At 41.3% G+C, this 16,663-nt stretch overlaps 1 long non-coding RNA gene across 2 annotated transcripts; it reads right to left on the bottom strand.

Moving 5' to 3' along the window:
• Positions 1 to 281: 281 nt before the first annotated feature.
• On the bottom strand, positions 282 to 2,663 carry LOC129814010 (uncharacterized). 2 transcript variants are annotated; one of them, XR_008753215.1, is made up of 5 exons: positions 2,330 to 2,663; positions 2,119 to 2,183; positions 1,728 to 1,834; positions 1,321 to 1,447; positions 282 to 997 (listed from the first exon to the last, which is right to left on the bottom strand). It is a non-coding gene; the product is annotated as an uncharacterized LOC129814010 (long non-coding RNA). The 2 variants fall into 2 exon arrangements; XR_008753216.1 differs by having other exon boundaries at positions 2,335 to 2,663.
• Positions 2,664 to 16,663: the final 14,000 nt, after the last annotated feature.

Genomic DNA, 16,663 nt, shown 5'->3' with positions numbered 1-16,663 from the left:
CAGGAAGCATAGGAACTGAGAAGTGGTCTGTGGTCACCACCTGCAGAACCACTCCTTTATTGGGGGTGTCTTGCTAATTGCCTATAATTTCCACCTTTTGTCTATTCCATTTGCACAACAGCATGTGAAATGTATTGTCAATCAGTGTTGCTTCCTAAGTGGACAGTTTGATTTCACAGAAGTGTGATTGTGTTGTTTAAGTGTTCCTTTTATTTTTTTGAGCAGTGTATATTCATATTTGCTTAGAATAAATACAAAAGACATACATAGGAGGCCTTCAACGTTCGGCACAACACAAGTCGTATCCTCTAGGGGAAGAATTTTTTGTTTTTGTTTCAGTAGAATCACAGAATCAGCAGCTTTTTGCTCCAATGTTCCTCTCGCATCTCACCTTGTCATGACTGCCCACCAGAATCTGCTTAATCTCCTCACTGCAGGGCAGGTCAAAAACGGTTTGGTCTGCAGCAGAACATAGCCATTTATCAGTAATTTATCAATGACATCCTGCTAGCTGACAGGGAGGGAGGCAGTGAATACAACACATATGCGTCCCAAATGGAACCTTATTCTAGTGCACTATTTTGACCAGGGAGAATAGGGCTCTGGTAAAAGTCAGTGCACTATGTAGGGAATAGGGTGTCATTTGGGACTCAACCACAGACACCGACTAAGTAGATTTTGCTTTGTAAATGTTAGGCAAAATCTATAAGCCTGTTCTATACATTATGAAATGCAAGTGATTTGAAACTGCATCCAGGCTCTAAGTTGTATCCATCCAAACATGTAAGTCACAAGCCTATTTAATATTTATTAAAAAGGTATACCATAGTTATAAAAATAATGTGTTTAATTTCTTCTTTGGACATATCAGTTGCTACATAATGCTCATTCTTGATGCTGGGGCTGGCTCCAAACTTCAGCATCTTTCTGACACACTGCTTCTGCCCCCTGTAGGCAGGTCTCTACAGTGGATGTCTGGAGGCTGCATCTTGCAGAGCTGAGAAAGGTAAGACAGCAAAAGTGAATGAATGAATTAAGCACATGGTGTCTATACATCCACTTAACATGAATGACACATGTAAGTTAACTCTGCATGTAAGCAATTGATAAATGTGCAAACTAAATTTGTATAAAACCAAACAAGTTTTTGTGGCAGAATCTTGCCTCCTCTCCTGAAGGACAAGGTTGACCTCTTCAATTGCAAAGTCAGTAACCAAGCTGATGACAATGTAAGATGAAATATAACATGATATACAGTGTTAATCATCAAGGAGACCATTTGGGCAGTCAGCCGAAAGCCAGGCTTCTACTCTACTCCACCTTGAGGTTGAGAGGTTCAGTGGAGGGCCAGGGATGATCAGATGCTGACCAGCTGAGACAGGCTGATGTCTCCCGCTCTGTCCACCTCCAGAAGCTTCTCTTCCTTCCTCCTCTCTAATCTCTGCAGCTGTGGACAAATTAAATAGCGTTTGTAAACCAGGGTCGTGTTCAGTAGGGCAAACCGTAGTAAAATGTTATGCAACAGGAAAGGAAAATATGTGTACTTATTGGACAAGTTCACGAAGTACCTCCCCATTTAATTCTGTTTCAAATCTCACTCGACCCACTGAAAATGTGTGTTCTTATTGGACAAGTTCAGAAAATACCATGCCATTTCAAAACTTTTTTCATCTACTGAACACAACCCAGTGCAGGGACAAAGCGAGACCATCAATCACACAACTTACCCTCGTGCATGGCGATGGTCGCATTATCCTCGCAGACAGATATAGGGACCTGGGCTGTCCCGTTGATGACAGTGGCACAGGTATCGTAACAGCAAAATAACTACTTCCTGTAAAAGAAACAGGATTACATTCTCCATAGAAATGCAATACTAAGTAGCTGTGCATACCGCACACCTGAACACATTATATTGTACACACATGTGAAAGTACTGGGAAAATCACATGAAATGATTAAATGTTTATTCCCAAGGTATTCTGCAAATTCACATCAGTACCATCCTAATAACACACATACACAAGGCTTAAACATTCATTTGAATACAACTAAGTACTATATAAGTAAAATGATGTGTAATACATTAACAATTGATAAGTAAGTCCGTATTCTCACCTTGAGTAACTCCTCCACCACATCTTTGTGTCCAAAGTAGCAGGCCAGATGTAGACGTATCCAACCTGACAACAAATTGCTCAATAAGTAGCCTATCTGACGTTACAGACTGACACTTACTAAATCTGCAACAACGTTACAATCTGTGCTGTGACTTAATTAGCATACATCATGAAAATAAATAGACACTTCTGGGTTCATATTGACTCACCTCACCTGGGCAAACTGTTATTGTTAGATTCCATGCGCAACAGGTGATTAAAAAAACATTCAGCAATCAGCTTTGATATCCGGGACATGAAATCAATATTTGGTGGTTGTAACAGTCACCCACAGAAAAGTCCCGTTTTAGAGGAGTGTGTGGTCGGCTACGCTAGACTGTTTTGCTTCTAAACGTTCGTTATTAACTTAATTTCAATATTGAGCAGGACATATATTCTAACTTACATTAGTTTCGCAGTAAAGAACATCCACTATAGAAAAGGTTGACAATTGACAGCGCATATAGTGAAATTGGATATCAGCTGACAAGGACTGGAACGTGGAACTTGTGGACGCACGTGATCAATTAAAAGCGTTTCATCGTCACTGTAAGAAACACGTTATTTTGTTGAAAATATGTTTTTAAACAAAGCTGATCTAAATTTCAAAATCACAGAGAATTAAGAAAACCGATTTAATAGAACATGCTGTCACGCATTTGAGCAAGTGTTGTTTTCCAATTGTACGCTAGATGGCACTGTTGCAATGAACCCCACACTGTGTGTGGTTTCATTGTTCAGGCCATTAGGCATTAGACAAAATGTACACTTCGTCAATGAAAGATCAACCCCAAGCTTCCTAGATTGTTTTAAGGTAAACAATTATTGTACGTGATTATTTGTGTGGGGTCATTCTATCATTTTTACCTCCACACTAAAACACAAGCCTACCTGGAAGGGAAAAAAAGTAAAGCAATGCCAACTCTTGCCAACTCTTTCTGGAGCCTCATTTATCAAAGGTGCCTACACACATACAATTCTCTAAAGCTTGTGTGCACCAATAAGATTTCCCGCAAAGGTTGACATTTACAAAGACAGAATAGGAAGCCAGACATGGCACTCCCTCATTTTGTGTTTTATAATATAATACCACAGAGTCATAATACCCATAAAATCTAGACATCAAACAGGGAAATTGTTCCAATTGTTTTGTCACCATAATTTTTCCCCATAGGGGATAATAGAAACACTTAAAATAAGGGCTGTGTTGCATGTATGCTTACCCTGTCATGATGTTTTAATAACTGTGTAAATCTCTCTAGGACAAGGGGACATTTTATAAATATATTCAGCTGTATTTACACCTCCCCCACACACAAATGAAATGCTAATTAGCTGGTAATGTGGTTATCATAAGGACTTACAAATGCCATGATGAGCTGGACAAGCCTGCTGAGGTAAGAATCTCTGGATGAATTATCTGTTAGCTAAATGTAGTAATGAACACATTGGCAACATGTCTTTAAATGGACAATTGTGTGAACTGTATTGTGTAAGTTGTAAATTGACACAATAACTGATAGCAAAGGTTTCAGCTAGAGATGATGTGCAGGAGCTTTCAGGGATTTGTAGTTTTGCATGATGTCTACTTTGATGCTAATTAGAATTTTCTAATCTGAGAGTAAATACAGCCAAATATATTGATAAGTCACCTTGTCCGAGAGAGATTTACATGGTTATCAAAATGTCACGCCAGTGTAAGCCTACACGAATCACAGACCTTATTTTTAGTGTTTCTACAATCCCCCAAGGGAAAGATTAATGGTGGAAAACCGATTGGAAGCATTTTTCTGTTTGACCTCTATGTTTTATGGGTATTATGACACCTCCACTGTGGGGCTCTATGGAAGTCAATTAACTAAGAGGCTAGACCCAGCTGCTATCACTGGTGTCTATGGGCGCAAGGTGGTCTTTGTATGTCAAGCTGAGACAGTCTTTAGTATGATATGTTCCATTTTGTATGGTATATATTCATTTGTGGATGTCCATCATCCATTTATGATATGTTCCAAATTACAATTCGTATGATATGTAATAATTTGCAATTTGTGCAGTATGTTACCAATTGCAACTTGTACAATATGTTACAAATTTGCCAAAAATATAATATGTTAAACATTTGCTAAACGTATGATATGTTACGAATGGCAATTTGTTGTGGTTAGGTTAAAGGGTTACGATTGGGGGAAGGGTTAGCTAAAAGGGTTAAGGTTAGGCTTATCTAACATGCTAAGTGATTGCAATGTAGCTAATTGGCTAAAGTTGTCCTTGATGAGATTTGTTTGCATATATGCCCACCCACCGACCCCGACCAACCACCATCTTGCCTTAAAGGTGCAATATGCATTAATCACTCCACCATTTTCTGTTGCTAAAATTCTAATACAGTAGTTTGGCTAATTTCAGTTTGTGACAACACAAGGAATGCATTGTGTAGAGAATCATTTTACCTATCTAAACTGCTGTGAAATATCTTTTCAATAACCAAAAATATTGTGTTTTCCGCTGTTTGAATGGAAAGCATAGAATTAGAGTACATAGAGCAGAGCTACCGCTTCTTAGATTTGCTTTCAATGAGAATGACAGATCTATAACTTACATTTCTATGTGAATTTGGTCGGTCGCCCAAAAAGTTACATCGCCCACCAGCTGGTAGGTTGCCCACCAGGTGCCCTTAGAGAGTTCTTCAATGAGTTTGACACCTTGATAAGCTCATTTCCTGATGATGGCTCACCGCTCTTCTTGGCAACTTCAACCTCCCGACATCTGCCTTTGATTCATTTCTTTCTCTTGCACTCTTTCCCTTGCCTGTTTGACCTCACCCTTTTCCAGTCCCCTCCCACACACAAGGCAGGCAATACTCTTGACCCCATCTTTACTAGAGGCTGTTAGGCTACTAATCTCACTGCAGCCCCCCCTTAAGGTCTCTGATCACTACTTTTTATTTTCTGTCTCTCTCCTCTAACCCCACCCACTCAGCCCCTATCCAGATGGCCATGCGCCATCCCAATCTTTTCTCTCTCTCTCTCTCCCACTACTCTTTCCTCTTCTATTCTATCATCTCTCGCTTCTGCTAAATCCTTCTCCATCCGGTCTCCTGATTCTGCCTCTTCGACCCTACTCTCCTCCCTTTCCACTTCCATTGACTCGCACTGTCTCATTTCCTCCCGGCTGGCTCGGCCCTCCCCTCCTGCTTTGTCACTGAGTGACTCATTGCAAGTTTACAGAACAGGACTGCAGGCAGCTGAGCAACAATTGAGTTTCGATTAAACTTCCGGAGTACCTAACATCCTTTGTCCCTCCTCTCTACCTTCTCGTCCTCTGTATCTGCTGCTAAAGCCACTTTCTATCACTCAAAATCTGAAGCCTCTGCCTCTAATCCTAGGAAACTCTTTTCCACCTTCTCTTCCCCCCTTAACCCACCACCCCCTCCCTACCTCCAGGCATAGGGTAGTTCTTTGTGAGTGGGACCAGTGGACTCAATAGGCTGAGTGAATGAGGAGCGGATGTCGTCAACCTTCTTTTCAAAGTGGTTGACAAAGTCATCCCTCTCTAACCAGATGAGATCCTGCGACTTGTGAGGTCCGGCCGCCAGACAATCTGCCAGCTCGACCCCATCCCCTCCTCCAGACCATCTCTGGAGACCTTCTCACTTCCCTCATCAACTTATCCCTGACCACTGGCTGCATCCCATCTGACTTCAAATTGGGCTGAGTTGATCCCCTTCTCATGAAACCAACACTCAACTCCTCTGATATCAAAAACTACAGACCGGTATCCTTTCTTTCCAAAACACTTGAGTACGCTGTCTCTGACCAACTCTCTCACTATCTCTTTCAGAATGACCTTCTTGACCCTAACCAGTCAGGCTTCAAGATGGGTCACTCAACCAAGACTGCTCTTCTCTGTTTCACGGAATCTCTCTGCACTACCAAAGCTGACTCTCTCTCCTCTGTTCTCATCCTCCTAGATCTCCCTGCTGCCTTCGACACTGTGAACCATCAGATCCTCCTCTTCACCCTCTCAGGGCTAGGCGTCTCAGGCTTTGTCTTGGATTGCATCCTACCTGGCAGGCCGCTCCTACCAGGTGACATGGAGAGGATCTGTGTCTGCACCCCATACTCTCACTACTGGTGTCCCCCAGGGCTCGGTTCTAGGCCCTTTAATCTTCTCTCTATACACCAAGTCACTAGGCTTCTTCATATCCTCACATGGTCTCTCCTATCATTGCTATGTGGATGACACTCAACTATTTTTCTCCTTACCCCCTTTCTGACACCAAGGTGGTGACACACATCTCCGCGTACCTGGCAGATATCTCAGCTTGGATGTCTGCCCACCACCTCAAGCTCAACCTCGACAAGACGGAGCTGCTCTTCCTCCTGTGGAAGGCTGCCCACTCCAGGACCTCTCCATCACTGTGTCCCCCTCCCAGAACTCAAAGAACCTTGGCGGGACTCTGTACAACACGATGTGGTCTCTTCTCTGTTCTCTGCAATCGGCACATGTCCTAATCCAGACACTTGTCTTCTCTCATCTGGACTACTGTAACTCGCTGTTGGTAGGGCTCTCCGCTTGTGCCATCAAACCCCTGCAACTCATAAAGAATGCTGCAGCCCACCAGCACACTCAACAGGCTTCCAGTTGAAGCTCGCATCCACTACAAGACCATGGTACTTGAAGCAGCAATAGGAACTGCCCCTCCATACCTTCAGGCTAAGCTTAAACCCTACACCCCAATCCGAGCACTCCGTTCTGCTTCCTCTGGTCTCTTGGCCCTTGCACCCTACAGGAGGGCAGCTCCCGCTCAGTCCAGTCCAAGCTCTTCTCTGTCCTGGCACCCCAATGGCGGAACCAGCTTCCTCCGGAAGCCAGGACAGCAGAGTCCCTTCCCATCTTCTGAAAACATCTGAAACCCAACCTGTTCAAAGAGTATCTTGAATAATCCCAAAGCCCCCCCTCTCACATCCCTTCCTCACCCCGATGCTGTAGCCCGGCCCGCATAGTGTTCAACCTTCCCAAGATCGCCCATGTCACCACACTCCTCCGCACACTTTACTGGCTTGCAGTCGAAGCTTGCATCCAAGCTTGCATACAAGCCAATGGTAATTGCCTGTGGAGCAGCAAGAGGAACTGCCCCTCCCTACCTTCAGGCTATGCTCAAACCCTACATTCCAACCGTAGCACTCTGTTCTGTCACCTCTGGTCTTTTGGCCCTCCCACACCTACGGAAGGGCAGCTCCTGCTCAGCCCAGTAAATTCTCTTCTCCGTCCTGGCACGCCAATGTTGTAACCTGCTTCCTCCTGAAGCTAAGACAGCACTGCCCACATTCCGAAAACATCTGAAATAAATGTGATCAAAATACCATTGCGCTTTCTTTTAGAATCTATCATGATCCAGTTCCAACATCTCAAAATCATACAACAAATTAGGGTGTTTTTGTTATGATAAAAGGTGAATGGAGGGCGTTTTCCAGCCAGGGTTGTAGCGCTCGTCCACGAGAGCATAAATATAGTGTGGCTCTGATTTATCAATGAAAACGTGTATATGTTGCGTGAAACAGTTTGATAAATTTGTTTGGCAAGCAAATCCTATAATCTCCACATGTATACCAGAATGTAGTAAGAAATGTATGCAAGGTTGATAAATGAGGACCCTGGCAGGCAGGCAGACAGACAGAGATCGGTCTCGTTAGTAGTGATGCTGTGAGTCCCGGAAGCCATTGGGACTAATGAGGATTATTATCCTGTCTGGCGCAGGGGGCCACACACTCTCCTCCTGGGGCTTTGAAAGTCGGGCACACTGCAGGGCATGGCACGCCATTAAGGGCCGTTCCAAGGGGGTGACCAGAGGCCACTTAGGAAATGACGTGACAGGCAGAGATGAGTGTAGTTGTAACTTAGTATTCAGGGAGGGAGGACAGTAGAGAGCTTCTGTGCTTTTGACTGAATAGTGGTGACCTATGTGGACATTTGCTTATACTTACTCATTCTCCCCATCCATCCTTTTCATTAGTTATTTTTATTTGATTTGAATTGAATTCTATGCCTCAGTTTTCCCCATTAGAATCACTCCGGACAAATAAACTCAGTGTATTCTAGAAGTGTCATTAATAGACCATGATGATGGCTTTGAATTTTTTTCAGAGAAAGAGAAAGTATCAAAAACACACCACTCCACCGCATGCATTAATTAAACCATATTCATCAAACCAAACCTGGTCAGGGAGAATGATGCTGAGTTTGTTCCCTCTAATTAGATTTGCAATTATTGTAAGCTGTAATAGTTCTTTAGAGTCAGTCTGAACCGAGTGTGCTCTTGAACATAATCCACCTCAAATGATAAGATAATGGAGCCAGAAAGAGGCCACCACTTCTTAAGGAACCAGCAGATAGAATCCACTACAGGGACCTTTTAGGGAGAGAGGGAGAAAGATGGAGATAGATAATATTCTGAAATCCGCTAAATGTTTTTTAACAGTAGTTACTGTACCTCAGTCCTCATAGTTTTGTTTAATTTAAATATTCCAACACTTATCTATTATTATAGAGAGATACACAATGTATCGCACTGATTAAAAAGCAATATAATATACAAGTGAATGCTGTATATGTAAAGTTAAATTATATATTTAATTTAGGAACCGATTTAAATTTGTTGGGGGGGGGGGGGGTCAAAAATAGGGGAGGGTTGGCAAACTTTTTTTCTTTGGATTTTTTTTATTTTTTTTCTGGTTTACATTCACACTTCTGCTCACATTTTCTCTATAAACAATGTCTTGACTTAGTTTTGATATTACCCTAATAAAGTTTTGAAATGTTTGTGAAGGTATGGTGTGGCTATTATTGAGCTTTAGCTACTGCAGGCCTATGATATGAAGGCAGTGCGCCCCGGCGCTCCAACTGACTCTGACAGGTGAACTTGAGGTGAGGAAGTGAGATTCAGGCCTACCAGAGTTACTCCTATAATCTAACAAAATAATGCTTATCTTTATAAAAAATATTCTGATTGAAAGCTAACGAATTAGCCTCCTTCTGTACGTCCTATATCTGTATAGCAGATGCAGTAGCCATATAACATAAGGAACTGCATATTGGTGTCATAGCATGCCACCGGCATATCTCTCTGGGGTTAGGCCTATGTTACTCTTCCTTTATTTGTGTGTGTGTGTTAGTGTATATACACACACACACCTTTCTCAGCAAAAAAATAAACATACTTTTTTCAGGACCCTGTCTTTCAAAGATAATTTGTAAAAATCCAAGTAACTTCACAGATATTCATTGTAAAGGGTTTCCCATGCTTGTTCAATGAACCATAAACAATTAATGAACATGCACCTGTGGAACGGTCGTTAAGACACTAACAGCTTACAGACGGTAGGCAATTAAGGTCACAGTTATGAAAACTTAGGACACTAACGAGGCCTTTCTACTGACTCTGAAAAACATCAAAAGAAAGATGCCCATGGTCCCTGCTCATCTGCCTGAACATGCCTTAGGCATGCTGCAAGGAGGCATGAGGACTGCAGATGTGGCCAGGGCAATAAATTGCAATGTCCGTACTGTGAGACGCCTAAGACAGCGCTACAGGGAAACAGGACGGACAGCTGATTGTCCTCGCAGTGGAAGACCACGTGTAACAACACCTGCACGGGATTGGTACATCCGGACATCACACCTGCAGGACAATACAGGATGGCAACAACAACTGCCCGAGTTACACCAGAAACACACAATTCCTCCATCAGTGCTCAGACTGTTCGCAATAGGCTGAGAGAGGCTGGACTGAGGGCTTGTAGGCCTGTTGTAACCTGTTAAGGCTAGGGGGTGCTGTTGTCACTATTTATGGAAATCGTGTAATTTTTTAAACAGCTTCCTACAAAATTCTTGATCGTACAATATGCATATTATTACTATTATTGGATAGAAAACAGTCTATAGTTTCTATAGGCGTTGAAATTTTGTCTCTGAGTGGAACAGAACTCATTCTACAGCAATTTCCCTGACATGGAGTCAGATTTCACACATTTTGGCCCCTGTTCTGGAGTCAGTTTTAAGGCCACTGTTATTGCTATGAGTATACGGACACTGCTTACGTCTTCCCCTGGATGCCTTTACGTGATGACGCTTTGAATGGTATCGATTGCCCAATCACAGCCACTATAAATGAAAAGGAACTCTTTTCTAGGTGCGTCAGGCGCGCGGAGGACACCGACCTACTGTTTTTCCAAGCATTAGTGTAGCCAGTTATATTTCTCCGGTCATATTTTTACTCGTTATAGGAGTTAAAAACATCATAAGGTAGTTAATTTAAAGCGTTTTATAACAATTTATATCCGTTTAGTGCGATTTTGGGACATTTATTTCTGAGCCACTGTGAATCTCTGGGCACCGTTCCAGTTCATGCCGAACGCAATGTGCATTTCTACATGGCAAGAGGACAGCTTTCGACCAAAAGACGATTAGACCCAAGAAAGGATTCTTTGACCAAGATTCTGATGGAAGAACAGCTCAAAGTAGGAACAATTTATTATGATAAATCATGTTTCTGTCGAAAAATGTTAGTGGCTTAGGACGCCATCTTTTTTGACGTAGCTTCGCTTGGCGCAAACTGTATTGAAAAGTAAGGATAATTAAAAAAATGTAATTCCGCGATTGTATTAAGAATTAAATTGTCTATCAATCGCTGTCCACCCTATATTTTTTAGTCACGTTTATGAGTATTTATGTATACGACTAGATCACTGTCTAATATGGCGCACGACATTTTCTGACCAGCTGGGCTACTTTTCTCATTGTCTAACCATGATTTTGGTGGCTAAATATGCACATTTTCGAACAAACTGTATATGTATGTTGTAATGTGATGTTACAGGAGTGTCATCTGAAGAATTCTGAGAAGGTTAGTGAAAAAATTAATATATTATAGGGGATGTTTACGTTATCGCTCTCTTTGGCTAGAATCAATGCTGGGGTAATGTTTGCACATGTGCTATGCTAATATAACGATTTATTGTGTTTTCGCTGTAAGACACTTAGAAAATCTGAAATATTGTCTGTATTCACAGGATATGTGTCTTTCGATTAGTGTATGCTGTGTAGTTTTACGAAATGTTTGATGATTAGTAGTTAGGTAAATACGTTGCTCATTGTAATTATTCTAGTCCATTTGTGACGGTGGGTGCAATTGTAAACTATGACATCTACCTGAAATATGCACATTTTTCTAACAAAACCTATCCTATACCATAAATATGTTATCAGACTGTCATCTGAGGAGGTTTTTTCTTGGTTAGTGGCTATCAATATCTTAGCTTAGCCGAATTGGTGATAGCTACTGGTGTTGGTGGACAAAGAAAAGATGGTGGATTATGCTAATGTATTTAGCTAATAGTACCTGTGGATGTATTTGAAGGCCTACCTTCAAACTCAGTGCCTCTTTGCTTGACATCATGGGGAAATCAAAAGAAATCAGCCAAAACCTCAGAATCTTTTTTTGTAGACCTCCACAAGTCTGGTTCATCCTTGGGAGCAATTTCCAAATGTCTGAATGTACCACTTTCATCTGTACAAACAATAGTAAGCAAGTATAAACACCATGACAATGCCTGAAAGGCCGCTCAGCAACCTGAAAGGCCGCTCATCAAGGAAGAAGCCACTGCTCCAAAACTGCCATAGAAAAGCCAGACTACGGTTTGCAACTGCACATGGGGACAAAGATCGTAATTTTTGGAGAGATGTCTTCTGGTCTGATGAAACAAAAATAGAACTGTTTGGCCATAATGACCATTGTTATGTTTGGAGTTAAAGGGGGAGGCTTGCAAGCCGAAGAACACCATCCCAACCATAAAGCACGGGGTGGCAGCATCATGTTGTGGGGGTGTTTTGCTGCAGGAGGGACTGGTGCACTTCACAAAATAGATGGCATCATGAGGCAGGAAAGTTATGTGGATATATTGAAGCAACATCTCAAGACATCAGTCAGGAAGTTAAAGCTTGGTCGCAAATGGGTCTTCCAAATGGACAATGACCCCAAGCATGCTTCCAAAGTTGTGGCAAAATGGCTGAAGGACAACAAAGTCAAGGCAGTGGAGTGGCCATCACAAAGCCCTGACCTCAATCCCATAGAACATTTGTGGGCAGAACTGAAAATGTGTGCGATCAAGGAGGCCTACAAACCTGACTCAGTTACACCAGCTCTGTCAGGAGGAATGGGCCAAAATTCACCCAACTTATTGTGGAAAGCTTGTGGAAGGCTACCCGAAACATTTGACCCAAGTTAACTTCTTATGGCTGCAGGGGCAGTGTGTGTGTGTGTGTGTGTGTGTGTGTGTGTGTGTGTGTCACATAGTGGACACCTAGGCCTATGCAATGTCATGATACATTTAGTGCTTAAGTCTCTAACAGGTGGACAATTGTTATTTTAGGAAAGTAGCCCTCCCCAAAAATAGGCTATATAGTTTTGCATATGCTACACATCGAAACATACGTAATAGTGTTTTTGTAATTTGTTATAGCTCTTTTTAAAGACTAAATGTGGTTCATTTGGTCAACATCCCTCGTTAATTGATGGCGCTGGCTGCGCCAGGTCGGATCTGAATGCATATGAATGTAAAGATGTCCGGTAAATAAAAATCTTCCCTGTCATGTTGTATGGCACCAAATTTTCCTAAAGGAAACTCTGAAATGGCTTATTGTTTTTTATGAAGATTTAGAATATTCGCATGACAATCTGTGGCCAATTGGATGGAAACCTAGCTATAGACACACTAAAGACACTGGCAATTGCGCTAGTCCAGTGTCACTTTGATTATTCCTGCACATCATGGTTTACCAGCAGCCCCAACATCTAAATATAAGCTACCTGCCAAACAAGCTTGTAAGAATTTTACTTAAACTCCCCCCTCATACTCATCCGGAGGTTGAGCATTTTTTGTCTTTATCTCTGTAATATGTCTATCTATGTAATTGTATATTTATGTACAAAATAGGGACCACAATGGAAATAAGTCCCCGACTTTGCCACTTTTAAAAATCTTTGTGTTCCCAAGGCAACTAGTTCAAAGCCAAGGGTTGTGAAAGGTCTGTACCAATAAGCAGGACACTCAAAACATCTAAGGAAAGATACAGCCATGGGCAAGATGTGCAAACAACTACTGTATACCATTTTGCCAAACTACTGTTACTGCTATACTGTTAAAGAGTAGAAAAAAGCTTCTAAACAGTTGCTTAATGTATTTTGATTATTCAGAAAATGCACCTTCCTCTTGTTTAATTCCTCTTGTTTACTTCCTGATGTGATCGACAAGACCTGTGAAACCTCATATAGCAGACAAACAGACCAGATAGATGGGGTGGGGTGGGGTGACAGACCCATACAGAGAGTGATGGAAAGACACACACACAAACACACACACACACACACACACACAAACACACACACACACACACACACACACACACACACACACACACACACACACACACCTGACTCAGTGTGAACACATCACTGGGACCTGGCTTGATCACAGCGTGCTGCTTACCCACTGGGCACAGACGTCAGTTCAATGTCTCGTTTGGATGTTCCTTTGGTTGAGTTTTCAACTACGTGAATTCAAAGTGAAATCAACAAAACATTAAACCATGTCATTGGATTTAGGTTAAAAGTTGGGTGAAAAGAGACAAAATTCCATTACGTTGATTCCTTTTTTAAATTCAATCACTTTTCCACATTGACTCAACATCGCATAACATTGTTTGGTTGAAATGATGTGGAAAAAAAGTTGATTCAACCAGTTTTTGCCCAGTGGGTAGGCACGTATTTCTCCTTACTGCTGGATGTGCAAAACATAAAGCATCAGGTCTGAATTAGAATAACAAAGTCACGCTTTTGCTGTTGTACCAGAGGTTTTGAAGGTCACATGGTTGTCTGGGAAACAAATAATTTTTTTGCAGGAAGCTAAATCAGGGAGTTTGTTTTTCTGTAGACTGCTGTATGTGGAGATGCTGACAAACATTAAATGTAAGGTGACCATGAGCTGTCTAAGAAAAGTAACAATGTCCTTATATATGTACATGGAGTCAAGTGTTGCCATAGAAAATCACAATGCATGCAGGTCACCTTCAGATAACTTGCCAGAGGCCAGTTAGTTTTGTTCTGTTTTGTTCATTCACTTCTAAAACGTTGCCTTATTTTATGACCAATGACTGTGTATCTGAATGGACAAAGCCATTTATCACGTGACACCATTCATTCCTATGTGAAGAGTCAATAGTGCTTTGAAGCCAAATGAAGTCGGTTAAGATGGCATGTTATTTTTGTATGGTTGGGTGTGTTTGGCAGTACAGTATGCTTCACTTGGCTTGATTCAAGCAGTCGCCTCGTCACTTGTACCAATGGATTTTGATGGCACGTTTAAGCCAATGCAAATGGGTCTCAATCTAAGCAATTAAGGTCATTGAGTGAGCAGTTGTGAAGTGCAACATCATCTGCCAAGTGAGTACTCCTTGAAGTGACGTTGCAGGCTAGCTCTGTTCTGCCCCCTCTCATTGAGTAGCTCAAGTTGAAGGCAGGCTGCCATGAGCAACTAAATGTTTCTTTTATTTTATTTCTATATTTTTTTATTTCACCTTTATTTAACCTGGTAGACCAGTTGAGAACAAGTTCCTTGTGATCCTTATAACTACTTCTGCATAGCCGCGGGAAGTAGAGGTGCTGAGGGTGCTGCAGCACCTCCTGAAGAATCAACAAATATATATATATACTGTATTAAAAATTAAATACAAATTCTCACAAAAGTAGCGCACTGGGCCTTTACTAGTCTTGTATTAGTGGACCGATATAGCCCTCTGTAGCTTGGACAAATGTTTTTATTGAGCACCGCTCGGACAATAGGCTAGAGAAATCATATCCTCAACCAACTCTTGATCAGTTACTTTCGGTTTGTGATTTTGTTTTTGTCTCAGCGAGTGTTGTCGGTCTTTAAGGGTGTGCTGCTACACTGCTATGGGATTAGCCAGCAGGCAACACTGATATTCAGCCCTAACTAAATAAAACATTTAACTGCTCAAAGTGTAGTCATGACGTGGCATGCCCTTTGGCATCTAAATTAGCTCTGACCTACCTGCAGGGAAATACCAACACTGTGCCCTCACCAGGCGGTCCTGGATCCTGGGCTGGCTGGAGGGTCATGGTGATTGCAGCTACACACTGGGTAAGTTATTTACCAATTGATGGAAATGTAGAGAGGCCAAACGCATGTCTATTTAATTAATGTGCTGTAGCCTATGCCTAATGGGTTTTGCAAGGGTTTCTGCTCAAAGGAAGCAAATGCTGTATAATCATTAAACATGGACTGATAAATTCAAGGCGATTCAAGGCCATGGTGCTAATACAGAAATGCATTGCCTGCATGCGTGAATTGTCATGATTCCCTGTGTGTGCTGTATACGAGAGTCTAATAGGCTTACACTACAGAAATAATGTGGAACTTCATTATCTGTCTGCTATAAGTCGGACAATTACACATTATCATGTGTGGAAGACTGTCCAAATATATTTATCCATGTCTGAGCAAAAAGGGTACAAATTGTTGATTTGTTGATTGCTAGAAATTATTGATTGATTTTGTGTTCTGAAACAGAAGGATCATCTGTATAATTTCCTGATTGTGGAAGTGACCTACTTGGCACAAATTGGTTGAATCATCATTGTTCAAATGTAATGTGTCAACATATTGTGACATGGAATCTATGTGGAAAATACATTGGATTTGAAAAAAGTAATAAACTGTTGTTTTGAGGGTTTAAATTCAACCACTGGATTATGTCATTATTGTAACCCATTTCAACATAGATAAACCTTTGTATAAAACATATTTTGAATTAGTATCTTTGAAACAACATCAGATCTTCAATGTTATATCCACTATCAGGAAAAAAATCTTTAGTCTGGGCAGCACCTCTTACTGGAGAGTTGATCTACAACATTTCATTAGGTGTCCCATTCAGGGATTTAACTAAGCCTAGCTTTTGTATTTGTCACTGACTACTACCACTGTGCAATTCTGAGAATGATTATTGAGAGATATCTTAATAACTAAATATATTCACTGTTGCTATCAGTCATTCAAAAAGGGGAGGTTAAGCAGAGCAAATTAAATGTAACCATACTTTATAAGTATATATACAGTACCAGTAAAAAGTTTGGACACCTACTCATTCATGGGTTTTTCTTTATTTTTACTCTTTTCTACATTGTAGAATAATAGTGAAGGCATCAAAACTATGAAATAACACATATGGAATCATGTAGTAACCAAAAAAAATTCAACAAATCAAAATATCTTTTATATTTCAGATTCTTCAAAGTAGCTAACCTTTGTCTTGATGACAGCTTTGCACACTCTTGGCATTCTATCAACCATCTTCATGAGATAGTCACCTGGAATGCATTTTAATGAACAGGTGTGCCTTGTTAAAAGTTAATTTGTGGAATTTCT

This window comes from Salvelinus fontinalis, chromosome 17 (genome assembly GCF_029448725.1).
Source record: "Salvelinus fontinalis isolate EN_2023a chromosome 17, ASM2944872v1, whole genome shotgun sequence".
Taxonomy (NCBI): Eukaryota; Metazoa; Chordata; class Actinopteri; order Salmoniformes; family Salmonidae; genus Salvelinus; species Salvelinus fontinalis.
The sequence above is the reverse complement of the archived record's forward strand: the minus strand, read 5'-3'. Positions and strand labels throughout refer to the sequence as shown.